Genomic DNA, 10,060 nt, shown 5'->3' on the forward strand with positions numbered 1-10,060 from the left:
AGCCACGCTCATCTGGACGTGGCCCCAGTGACTTTTTACCAAGAACAGAGTTACATCAAGCTTTTGGATGATACTTCACTATGGATTAGTGATCATCTTCACATCTGTATAAACCTTTATGTTTGCAAAATCACCTATAAGCTCAATGTTCCTCAATCTTCTAAAAAGCTTTTCTTCTGAAAGCAAACCCCACTTGTGATTACCTTTGTGAGAGTGAGTACAGGCATAAATATATTAGATTGTATAGAGTAAAATCATAGACTCTTAGGCCTGAAGTGGACCCTGAGGGTCATTTAGTTCAAATCTCTATTCAAATTCTGATTTGCTGTTCCTAAATCATTCCAAACAAATGCCTATCCAGTCTATTCTTCAAAACCCCCAACAAACTCCAACTTCCTTATGTAGATAGTGCTATTGTCTGCTATATAAGTGGTCCACTGAGTTTGGCATTCTGTTTCCAACAATCTCTTTCAGCTGCATCAGAGGTCAGGAGAAAAGATGCCAAATTAGAGAAGTTTATTCAGAAGTCAATTTATCTGTCACTTGGTTGATTTATGGATCACACATGATGATTTAAATCCATTTTGATAAAAATGCCTATCATGCTTAAATGATGATGTTCCTTACATTAGCAGTTCTCAACCTTTTGCACCTTACATCCTACCGACATAAGGTCAAAAAATTCTGGTCCCACCAGTTGACAAGCTATGGGGGAGGAGGGTTCCCCAGAGGCTGATCGAAGTGCATGAAAGCGAAACCAGAAGTCCTGCCATGGCACTTCTGGTTTTGCTACCGTAACCCAAGTCCCACCTAGAGGACCTTTGTGTCTCACCAGTGGGGTGTCCCACTGGTTGAGAAACCTTGCCTTACATAAAATAATAGCCTAATCTCTTTCAGAGTTTGGATTAGCACTTGGCCTCAGGGATGCTCTGTGACTGTCAATTGTACAGGTTAAGTTTTGTGCAAGAAAACCATAATAGAAAAGCATGTTTTGCATAACATGATGCTAACTAAATAACTAATTATTTAGTTGCCCTGAGCTAAAATAACAACAACAGTAGCAGGAATAATAATAATAATAATTAATTTGAGATCATCCCAAACCAGTGCCCTTTAGTACGGAAGGAGTGGGCAGCAGTCAGCCCAAAAGCCAACTCATGGTAACTCAATTACAGTGTAAAGAACAGAATGTTTAGGCAGAAGGAGCAATGGCCTTTACATTGGTACAAAAAGATACAAGCCAATAACCCCGCTTAGCCAGGTAGAACTTCACTGTTCCTCCATAGCAAAGCTCTTTTGGATAGGCAAAATAAATGCAGTTCTCTTTTCCCAGCATCCTAATGAAAATCTATTTTGCACACTCTAGCAACAACACCCACTCCTGGAAATTGAAATAGCCCTGTTGAGAGGGGAAATCACTGATAAGAAACCAAAACAATATCAATATTGTGTGGCTGAGACAGTGTTTTAATTCTTGTAAAAATGAGTATACTTGACTGGCAAAAGGATTCACAGAAGGAATCAATAATGCCTGCAATGTGATAAGATGCCTGATGTCTTCTCTTTCTGCTGTGCATAGAATGGGAAGAGAGACACCAAGGCAAGGGTATTTCATTTCACACACACACACACACACACACACACACACACACACGCACACACGCACATACCCACACCCCTACATATATTTCCAAATATACAATTCATGGGTGAGACTCCATTTTGTTCATTTCTAAAAGTTTTGATGTGCATGCAGAAGTAAAAGGTGAAATTACCAGCATTTGCCTGTATTAGAAAACACATTCCAATAAAACTAAATCGATTTTAAATCAATCTGATGCAAACCCCACCTGTGTCTTCCCTGAAAGCAATTTAGATTGTGCTTTCCCCAGGTCATTTATAGGTGATAATTTCAAAGTGTATAGGCACCAGGTTTGAAAGGTAGTTTCCATTTCCTAATGAAGAGTTAAGTGCTTAACTTGCTATGGTGCTTTTCTGAATACCTCTAGGGCCTTATCTATACTTTTAGGCAACTAAAAACCTTTGAAATAGTGCCCTTTAAACACTTCTGGGCTCCTAAATCATTTAGACACTCTTGAAAACATTACTTAAATTCTATTAAATATAGGATTAAAGGAAGCTGATTTTAGGGTATGTTTATAGTGCAGCTGAAGGTGAAGTTGCCAAATATGGAGCAGACCTGTGCTAGTTTTCAGGGGTGTGCAAAATGGGCCCTATTCAATTCAAATTCAGATTTGCCCTGAATTGGGAATAGCAATTCAATTCATTGATTCAGATCACCGTTCCCGATTCAATTCAGCTGAATCCAAATCTGAAGATTCGATGCTAATTCAGAGAATTAGTGATTTGGCCATAGACATGACTTTAAAGGTTTTTTCTATGTACCTCGAGGTACCAGGCATGGCTTGTGAATCCAGTTCACTTCTGGGTCCCCCTGCACTGCCTTGGCTTGGCGATCAACCATGGGGGGACCCCAGAGGTCCCCCCAAACCCAGGAAGTACCAGTCACTAAGTCGGGGGGGGGCGGGGCAGCATGCTTCCTGGTGGGCCTTCTGGTCCACTTCTGGGTCTTCTGTCAAGCATGCTGGAGAGCCTCCCACGCTCCTGTGGGATGTTCCATCCACCCCAGCATCACAGTATTCACAAGCTGCCTGGTACCTTGAGGTCTGTAGAAAACATGTTTAAAGCTGTGTCTATGTCCAAATTGCCGAATCTTTCCAAATCTCTCTGAATCAATTCGGAGGGTTCTGATTTGATTCAAAGAGAATAAAGGGTCTCTTGATTCAATTCAGAGTCAGAGATTTGGCCACTGGATTGGGCCGAAACTCTGCCAAACTGAATCAAGGACCAAAGCTTTGCACAGCCCTACTAGTTTTACCCTGGCTGATACATGCTATGCTAGCAGTGAAGATATCATGGTCGTCACCTTTGCAAGTTCCTGATTGGCTTGAACTAAATGAGAACTATGCACCTAAATGCCTTTGAGGATCTGGGCCCAAATCAACAATGTGCTTAAGCATGTGCTTACATGTAAGCGTGGGAGTAATCCCACTGACTTTCCTGGAAGGTGATTCTAGCTTAACCAGTAAGTTGATGTCTCTGAGCTCTCAAAAATGTTTCCTGGATAAATGCTGCAGAGTTTCCCTTAAAAGTTAATTTATTTCCCCTTCACATTATGTTGAGAATGAAAAGTTGGCATGATGAGATATTCTTACGTTTGCTAGAGAATGCTTATTTCTTCTGAGCAAATATTGTGCATTCTTGAGTGATTATCCATTGGTAAGTGCGTGGGTCTGCAAAACTACAAGTGGCAGAGACCAGTCTTGGTTCAAGTAAATTATGGAAAATGAACAAAGGCAAAAATCAAAGAACTCTTGAAGATGGAGGGAATTATGACCCTTGTGTTTGCATGAAAAAAACCACTCTGTGCTTTCAAATGGTAGCTTCCCTACCCAGAGGAGCCAGGCAGGATAGAAGAAAACTACATGGTGATTACACAATTAATAGGTTAAACTGATTTTTTAACTTTTATCTATATGCTGATTAGCAAAGAGGAGCCCAACATTCCCACAAGATTTTTTGTGAATTAAAAAAAAGAGAATTTGCTTCATTAATTTGTACTGCAGTAGGTCTAGGGAGCCCTAGATGACAGGAAGAACCTGCAGGTACTCCATGCACATATAAGGAAGGCCTGTGCCCAACATTACTTATAATCTAAGACTCCAATCCTGCAAAAATGAATGCAACTGGTTAATTATATTCACTGTCCCTATGAAGTCAATCAGTGCAAGACAGAAACTTAAAAAGACAAGGCAGATAAAGGATTGGAGAAAGAAACTATCATCACCACTGTTTGGCACATGAAGAAACTGAGGTACATGGAGATTGCCTGACTTATTCAAGGTCAGAGAGGAAATGTTTAGCTGAGCCAGAAACTGAATCAGCTTCTCGCAAGTCCATAACACTGAGTCAGGTTTTTTTTCATAATTCTTTACATAATACCAGGAAACAGCTCTAGCCAATCAGGAAACAAAGAGCATACCATTTGACTAATCACAGCTCACCAACTCATCTCTCATTTCAAGTATCACCCGTGAAATATTCCTAAAATAAAGACACCAGAAAAAATTGTCCCATAATTTCTAGAGCAGTGAATCCCTTGAGCAGACGAGAGGCTAAATTCGTTGAGTAAATTATTCACTACAAATTATTCGCTCAACTCTACTGATTAGTTCTTACCTGAGAACCTACTCCCTTCCTTCATGCCTGAGGGAAAGATAAGATATTGAATTATACAGTTCGCTTCACAGGACTATGAATTCTTAATCTCCTACAGATATTGGGACAGCTCCTCACCTGGTGTAAACCAGCACAGATATGCTGATTCTGTCTAGCTCTTGTCCAGAGCTTTAATTCTGATTTCAACAGGAATTTGTTGCTTTACCCCAGCTGAAAATCTGGCCCATTCTACTTAACACTGAGATATCATTTGTTTTATTTCATAAAATTAATTTTCTATTGATTACACCAATAGTAAAGTCCTAAACAGGGCTGCGTTCCTGTAAAGACATCTTAATATATTATTAAAAAAAAAAGTCCTGCAACCATGGACTTTTCTTTTGCAAAGTTTTGTGCATTTCAAGGAATATAAGATTATTCTGGGGGTGATATTTTCTTTTGATCTGATTTAATAATGCAAATTCCAAATAGCAACAACACATTTTATTAGATCTAGGCTCATGCTATCTGTCTGTCAAAATGTTATGAAGTCCTGTAATGATTAATAATGGTGTTGTAATATCCACATTGAGATGGCTGTGAATAACTGATTATTTGTGTGCTTATTTGACATTTTTTCACCACACAACTGACAGCAGCAACCATAGGATATGCATGTGTACCTGTGTTTAGGACAGCCAGGTTTTAAGGGCCAGATTATTAAGTGCATTGAAGTATCCAAAGTTAAAGAAAGCAGAGCAGGGTGGCACCTTATAGACTAACTCATTCAGAAAGGCATGACCTTTTGTAGGCTACAGCTTACTTTGTCATATGCAATGAATGGTATTTGACAAAGCAAGCTGTAACCTATTTTATGAATGAGATAGTTTATAAGGTGCCATCCTGCCTTGCCTTCTGACTAACTTCAGACTAACATGGTTAATTACCTCTCTGTACTCAAAGACAAGGAAATGTCCACACAGACGTGTTGCTGGCCATTGCTCCAGGAAGTAAGTCCAAGCATTAAAACCACAACTTTAAAACTTGCATGGTGCCTTCAGTGAATAAGTTGTTGGTGGCCTATCATTCTGGAAGCAAATGGAGGGAAGCTTGTAAGACAGGCAGTTGGATTCAATCTTTTTTTCCCCCTAGATCACTGAATGAAATCAGCTCAGGCCAGTGGAAGCAAAATATTGTTACAATCTGAAGCGCACCTAGTGATTTGTATGAAGACAGTCTGGTGACATCAGTTCATTTCATGATAGTTGGCAGACACCAGTCATGTCTCAGATACAAAGGTACAAGGCCCAACAGTGGTACCTTCAAACACATTGTGCTGCTCTGTTGACACTACCTTCTGCAACCAAAAACAACATATCCTCCCTCCACATGCTGCTGATATGTACTGTGGGTTCATTAGTACTGCTTAATGGCAGTGCTAGTTAGACCACCCCCTGTACTGCATGCATGAAGTTATACTGCTTTGGGTTTAAGGACTGGCATACACGGAGCAGCACAGTGTGTTTGAGGGGGTCAGGCAAAATGGCTGGATCCAGACATGCAGGCACGTGTAGTCTGTGGCGTAGTTTGTAGTGCTACAAACCACACACCTGGCATGTTAAAATATGCCTTGTGCTGCAAATTTGCAGTATGGGGGCAAAATTTGCTACTGGGAAATCCCAGTCACAAAAAAACCCCCAAAACAAACCACAGCATGAAAAAGTGGTGCAGCACTTACCAGGGAGCTTGGTCCTTCAGGAAGCCACTCTGGCTGCCAGTCAAAATGTCTCCTCTCCTTCAGTTCTTCCCAGGAGAAGCAGGGAAAGGGCAGCTTGCCTGAAGTGGGACATTTTGCCCCACACCAAAGCACATGTGCGGGGGGGGAGGGAGGGGTGCACAGTGACAAAAAGTAGCAGCATAAAATTTGTGCCATTACTATTTTTGCTGCTGCAAGTGCATGCCTCTGCATGTGGGGTTGTACCCAGGAAGTCTATGCTTATGGCCAGACTTGGTGTACCTCATAAAATCACTACCACAGCCAGAAGAAAAGCCATGGATTGAATAGGAAGGAAGTTTGAAATGCTCTCACAAATCTAGAAATGGTCTCTGTGCCTCAGGTTGATGAATGCTCCTAAGACAATGTGAAGAAATATTCACTGCTACCATTTACGCTATATCTATCCTCTAGAGTCAAATGGGACTTCATTCTCAACTGGAATGAGAACCTGAAAGTTGCTAAGCAGCTCCTGAAGAAGGCTTTGTGTCCTGGCTGGAATTTCAGTTCTTTGTGGCATGCAGAAGTGAGATGCCAGGTTGATGCATGTGCATTGCTAACAGAATGCTGACAGTTTTTTGGCTGTAGTGAACAAAGAAACAGATGGGAAACAGCCAACAGCCTATAACTTGGCCACATCCAGTTAGCCAGTCAGAGCCCAGCAAATTTAGTGCTGGGTTTGACCTTTTGTACCACCCTCGTGCCAAATTTCAGAATCTTGCTTCAGACTCTAGAAGCATGACCGCTCTTTAAATAAAAAGGCCCCCTATAACAGGAATGTTAGTATTCCTTTGGAATAAGATTCATAGGGCTCTAAGACTAGACTTATACTGGTGTAAGTGCTTGGAAACTGTTTACATCTGTAACCGTGCAGAAGTTCAGAGCACATAGACTGGTTTAAAAATGGCGGAACCCAGCCTAAGATAGACCTGGATGGATGTAGTATCAGACTTAAGCGATTTAGGTTAGACCAGTCTATAGACCTTTGGTACCAGATCCCCTACCAACTCAAGTTAGGTCACAGTCTGCTGGCAACCCAGGTGCCTTTACAGAACCCCATTCTCCCCTTCACATGGAAGTACACTGGAATGTAGCTCATGCTTGCCTGCTCCAGCCAAAAACCTAGCCAGCCCCACCCCTGGGCTATCACAGAGCTGAGAAAGCAAAGCCTCTTTCCCCAGCTCCATGTGCTGCCTGCACCTATCAGCTGGGCTGGACAGCAAGGGGGTGGGAAGTGAAGGCCCCCAGCATGGCCATCCCATTTGTGTGGTTCAGGTCTTGGGGGGGGGTAGGGCTGGGCCTATGTGATGGGGGCCTCCACGTCACCCTGCCCCCCCTGCTGCCTGGCCCAGCTGGCTGTCACAGGCAGGATACAGAGTTGGGAGCCATATGGGTGTCAGCTGGGCTGGGCAGCAGGGGGAGGCTGGAGGAGTGGAAACTGCCTCCACAGCTGTGCTGGCTCAGATCTCAGGGGGCTGGAGCATGGGCTTCTGCTCTCCTCCCCACCCCGGTGCTGGGGCAGGGCTGGGAAGAGGGGCTGAGCTTGTCAATCAGAGATGGCTGGCTGGTTGGCTGAGCTCAGCATTTCCTGTCAGTCTGCTGGGAAGCATGCAGGAACACCCCCAACCTGCTGGCATCAGCTAGGGCAGGCGGCCTGCATGCCCCCCCACTGTCAAAAGGCAAACATCTGTTCTGTTCACTCCTGACCTAACCTAGGTGCTTAGAGTAAGGCGCAAAACTTAGATTGCTTCTGCCTCAGGCTTTTTGAACATCTATGTTTATACAATACTTTACGTAGCCTTTGTTAATGACTATGTTCCTAAAGGTGAACATTGTGCTGAAGCAGCCAATCATGAGCCAAATAATCATCATAAAATCTAATGAATTGTCAAAAATTCATCCCTGTATCGTCAGGATTGACTCCTGATCAGCACGGAGTAGATGAAAATGTGTTTTTCTATGTATTTACTGGTTTGACAGAGATGAGGATACCAGAACTCTTAGTATCTTAGAAAATAGTGAATGGATAACAGGTAACCAAAACCTTCATTGTCTGCTTTCTTTCCTGCAAATGCTGTTTCTACTATAGCCAAAACAGTACCGCAGGGTATAAGCATGCCTTAGTTTCATTTTCAGGTGATTTAAAGGAAGGAAACTATTTCATACCCATGACACCCAACACTTAGAGTAATCAGCATGAGGAAATCTGCTAAATTCATCAGTAAAGAGTTCGTCGTCTTCACCTGAGTGCCTACGGGGAATGCTTAGCACCACTTGACATTAGTTGACCCTGGGCATTTCTGCAACATGACAGTTCTGACATGGCTGATTACTTACCCTTCTTACAACTCCAACATTAAAGGTGAGTCTCATTTGTCTAAAAACTGTGGAGGAACAGACTTTATTTCCCTTTAGCGTGGCTGTCGTGCACCTTCATTTTTTGTGTGCCACAAGATGACTACTGTTGGTATTATCATGTTCTACTTACATTGCTGTAGTGCTAAGAAGCCCCTTTCATGAACTGGGCCCCTGAGCATCCAGTGATCCAATTGCCAAAATTAACATCCCCCAAGTGTTTGCAGTATAAGAAAAGGTGAGTAGAAGCTCTTGCCCTGCTCTGCATCATAGTTTCCAGGATAGTAATTGTCATGAACAGTACAATAAATGATAGGTTTTAATACTAGTAAAAATGGCACCTGCCTAATAAAGTGTTATTTGTCCTTCCCATATTGCAATCTTCACTTACACATTGCAGATGCGCCTTTCAAAGCCTTCCTTGGAGTCAGATGTCCTTTGTTACGAATGCCAGAGCTCTCACTAAACTCCCATTATGCCTTGTCACTTTACCATTTATTTCTTAAATTTCTTAATGTCTTAACCTAGGTCCATTAGCAGTGTCTGCACTTACATGCACTAGAATCCAGAGTTTCCTTGGTCCCTAATTGAGTTAAAAGGACACCCGTGAAGACCTAGACAGCTGCTTTTATAGCAGAACTTTGCCAACCATCTAACTGTCTTTTGGTTGGTCTTATTTCCAGCTTTTTGGGGGGGAGGTTGAGGGCTTGCCTTTTAAATTAATGAATTCTGAAGAAAGCCATTCCCAATACATTTATGAACCAGTCCTGGCACCTGTAATGTAGAACCCATTACAGAACTGAGACTTCTGGATGAAATTTGCCTCATTATTCTTATTACTTATGTTTCAGGAGGGACGGGTGCTCGATCGTGCTAGTCATTTTTTTCTGAAAACAACTGCTTAATGCACTAGCTCTGAGCTGGTTCAGCCAGCGGTTGTCAGCTGTAGCATTTTTTTTTATGCAGATTCCTTCTGTCCTTTTGACTCTTTTATATTATAAGGAAGGGTTTTCAATTTTCAGTGTTTATATTATGTAAATTGTGTTCAACTTTTTTGAAACAAATCAGCATTCATGTTTTTCTTCCCTTAACTAAACTAAAACTTGGTTTTGATTGATAGTATTTTTTTATACTACAAAATTGAATACAAGTGGAACATGACACTGCAGTAGGGTTTCAAATTAACATCAAAAGGTACGAGCTGTTGGGTAAAATCTCTACCAGATTTGAAACACACACATACAATATTACATGTTGGGTTAAACACCATTTTTAATTGACCATTAATTACTGTTAGTCAAGCTAGCAATTTAAAACTGCTTACCACTTGCAAAGTTTAGTGCTCTTAAAACATCTTCCTGGTGAAGTTTTGTAACAGGTGAAGAGTTTAATTTCAAAGAATCATGAAAAGCATAGAAAATAAGGCTGGAAGAGATCTCAAGAAGTCATTTAGTCCATCCGGACACGCCAAGGCATGATCATCTATACTTTCATAGATTTCATAGACATCAGGGCTGGAAGGGACCTCGGGAGATCATCGAGTCCAGCCCCCGCCCAAGGGGCAGGAAGTCAGCTGGAGTCATAGGATCCCAGCAAGATAAGAATCCAATTTACTCTTGAAGGTGTTCAATGTAGGTGCTTGAACCATCTCCGCTGGCAGACTGTTCCAGACCTTGGGGGCTCGGACAGTAA

Source organism: Crocodylus porosus, unplaced genomic scaffold (assembly GCF_001723895.1).
Source record: "Crocodylus porosus isolate Cpor-Errol unplaced genomic scaffold, CroPor_comp1, whole genome shotgun sequence".
NCBI lineage: Eukaryota > Metazoa > Chordata > Crocodylia > Crocodylidae > Crocodylus > Crocodylus porosus.